This window comes from Mastomys coucha, unplaced genomic scaffold (genome assembly GCF_008632895.1).
Source record: "Mastomys coucha isolate ucsf_1 unplaced genomic scaffold, UCSF_Mcou_1 pScaffold14, whole genome shotgun sequence".
Taxonomy (NCBI): domain Eukaryota; kingdom Metazoa; phylum Chordata; class Mammalia; order Rodentia; family Muridae; genus Mastomys; species Mastomys coucha.
The window spans coordinates 67,444,209-67,447,444 of NW_022196896.1; positions in this window are offsets into that span (position 1 = coordinate 67,444,209).

Consider the following 3,236-nt stretch of genomic DNA (forward strand, 5'->3'; position numbering starts at 1 on the left):
GTGTGTATCTGTGTATCTCTCTATGTGTATGTGTGTGTGTCTATGTATCTGTATGTGTGTGTATCTACGTGTGTGGGAGTGTCTGTGTGGTTGTGTGCCTGTATGTCTGTCTGTCTCTCTCTGTGGTGTGTATGTGTGTGTAATGCAGTAATCAGGTCTAAGACCATTTGCTGGAAGCAGCGATGCACTGAGAGCAACAACTCTCCTGACTCCCACATCCCCACTATGTTGGCAGCAACCTGTAGATGTCGATGGGAACTGACTGTGCTCTGTGTACTGCTCTGAGTTAGAACACCAGAATCCCATTTCTCCCTTACAAAGCCTATAAGAGATCGATTGAGATGAAAGGTCCTCATTCCTTCTGGTTGCCATGTTTGCTGTGTGGATCAATGCATGAGAGGATGGCCTTTGCTTAGGACTAAATTCCAGCTTCTGAGATGAGCCCTCTCTTGGATCAGATGGCTCTGGCTCTCTTTTATATCAGGCAGCCAGCTAATGCCAATGCTTCCCCAACTATTCCACGCGACAGGAAGAGAAGAACACTACCAAACTCAAGCTACAAAACCAGAAGAGACTAAAACTTTTCTGAATAAACCAAGACCATTCCTGGACAAACAACACTAACAGCTATTCTTCTTTAATATAGCATTGCCACGGTATTTATATATTTAGGCATTTGGTGTGTATAGAGTGGGGATTTAGTTTTTATTTGTATGTGTGCACGCTTGTGGTGTTATGGTATGTGAAAGGAAATTTTTTGAGAATTAGTTCTCCCCTCCCACACAGATATGACAGTTGCTTCTGCTCTCTTCAGGCAGCAGACACCCACTTTAGTACACAGACATGCGTGTGGACAGAATACCCATACACATAAAATTAATTAAAAATTGAAATAATAAAAAATCCACTACTCGGCACACCAGTGACCTTTGCAGAGGTATGATCAAAGGGAGAACAAGGTAAGGGAGCAAAGGCTCATGGTTTCACACGCACCATTCCATCAGGGCAAGGAGGGCAGGGTAGGGCAGGGCTGTTTGCGTCATGGTGGACAGGAGGCAGAAGAGCAAACAGGAAAAGGTCAAGGATAAATATTCTTACCACTACTGGCTTGCTTCTTCTAGCTAGGCTCCACCTGCTAAAGATGCAAGAATTTCCCAAACACTGCCATCAACTTTTAAAACATAACCCATTTTTGGGTGTGAATGGGGGATGAGGGAAGTTTATAATCCATAATATTTGGTCTGTGGCATTCAATGGAAAAGGTACTAAGAAGACATCTTTTCTTGGGGAAATAAATGTTTTCAAAAGAAAGAAAAAAAGAAAAAAATCCCAGATGAATAGGCAGAGATGGCTTACATGTTAAGAGCACTGGCTGCTCTTCCTAGGATCCTAGTTCAATTCCCAGTGCCACATGGAGACATAAAACTGTCTAATTCTAGGGGAATTTGACGCCCTCTTCTGATCTCCATTGGTACTGCATGCATGTGGTATCCAGACGTGCGTGAAGGCAAAACACCACACACATAGCAAATAAAATAATAAGAAGAACAACAAACTACCAGTTGCAATCAGAAACAAGGAGTTAGGGTCTGTGGCCTCGGTTGGCCATCACTGTGCTGCAGTGGACACCTGTGAGCAAAGGTAATCAGTGAGACGGATGAGCTCATCAGTGTACACAGCCCCTTTGCCCTCAGAGCCACTGATGCTGACATGTAGCTGTAAAAACCAGCAGCACCCAGACGTGGGTACCACTGCTGTGAGCCACCTCAGAACTGAAGCAGCCTCGGTCCCTTTGAAGTAGCTGCTTTTAGCAGCATATTGCAGTCATCTGTATGTGTTTGTATACCAGATTCGGCCGCGGGGAATCAGGAATACAACTATCAAAAGCCATTGGCAGAGTAAAAAGAGTACATACTGGGAGAGGACACTATCAATGCATAAATCTTACAGAGGAGTCAGGCCTAAAGTTTTAAAAATCACACGAGTCAATAAGAAAGAAGACGAGTGTGAAAACAGGCAGAAGGCTGTGAGGAGAACTGCAGAGTGGATTACCACATGCCCAGCACCACATAAATAATGGTTCCTTTAAGTAGTCCTTAGGGATGGTGGTTTGAATAGGCTTGGTCCCCCATAGACTCGGTGTTTGAATGCTTGGCCCGGGAAGTGGCACTATTAGGAGGTGTGGCCTTGTTGAAGGAAGTGCATAACTGCGGAGGCGGGCTTATAAGCTCAGGTCTGACCAGTGTGGAACAGTCTCCTACAGCCTGTGAATCAAGATATAGAACTCTCTATTCTTCCAGCACCATGTCTGCCTGCATGTTACCATGCTTCCCTCAATGATGATAAAGGACTAAACCCCTAAACCTGTAAGCCAGCCCCAATTAAATTGTCCTTTATAAGAGTTGCCTTGGTCACCGTGTCTCTTCACAGTAATAGAAACCCTAACTAAGACGTTAGGGAAGTGAAAAAACATTGTTTGAGACAGGGTCTATTGCATAACTATGACTGTTCTGGAACTAGCTATGTAGACCAGGCTGGCCTTGAACTCACAGAGAGCCACCCCATCAATCCACTGGTCTCTGCCTCCCAAGAGCTGAGGCCAAAGGCATGAGCTACCATTCCTGGCTGGGAAGTAAAAATTAAAAGCCTTGGGCTGGTGAGATGACTTAGCAGGTAAGAGCGCTGACTGCTCTTCTGAAGGTCCTGAGTTCAAATCCCAGCAACCACATGGTGACTCACAACTACCTGTAATGAGATCTGATACCCTCTTCTGGTAGCTACAGTGTACTTATTTATAATAATAAATCTTTGGGCTGGAGCAAGCAAGGACTGAGCAAGCAGAGTCTACCAGAGCAAGCAGGGCCAACTGGAGCAAGCAGAGGTCCTAAAAGTCAATTCCCAACAACCAGATGAAGGCTCACAACTATCTGTACAGCTACAGTGTGTACTCAAATGCATAAAATAAATAAATCTTTTTAAAAAAAATTAAAAGCCTCCTGGATCTTACTGCCCAACTATGGGCAGTAAGATGGCAACAATGTAAAGTCTGTGGCTCAGTGGGTATTCTCATGTATGCCAGGGGAGGGGTGAGCTTGTACGCTGGCTTTGGGAAGGTGTTTGCTAGGGCTTACTTGCACTGCTTAACTTTTTGACAATTTGACACAAACCATTTGTCTTAGTCAGGGTTTCTATTCCTGCACAAACATCATGACCAAGAAGCAAGTTGAGGAGGAAAG